The sequence below is a fragment of the Buceros rhinoceros genome, unplaced genomic scaffold, assembly GCF_000710305.1.
Source record: "Buceros rhinoceros silvestris isolate BGI_N320 unplaced genomic scaffold, ASM71030v1 scaffold19375, whole genome shotgun sequence".
Taxonomy (NCBI): Eukaryota; Metazoa; Chordata; class Aves; order Bucerotiformes; family Bucerotidae; genus Buceros; species Buceros rhinoceros.
This window is the reverse complement of record NW_010413653.1, coordinates 3638-3849: the sequence shown is the minus strand read 5'-3', so window position 1 is coordinate 3849 and position 212 is coordinate 3638.

Sequence of the window (212 nt, the reverse complement as noted above, 5' to 3'; positions counted from 1 at the left end):
GTAACCACAGAAAACCACACCCCCCAGCTCCCCATTGTGGGTCTCCTGCCTTATCTGCACCTTCTATCTCCAGGCTCCTGCAGCTGCCAGCCTTCCCCCACCCCATGAGCCATCTCCAGGGGGCAGGAGCAGGACCCAGGGGCCTTGGGTTTTCGGGTTTTATCCTCTCCTGCAATCAGCTTTGATGGTGCAGAAGGCAGCTCCCAGCTCCG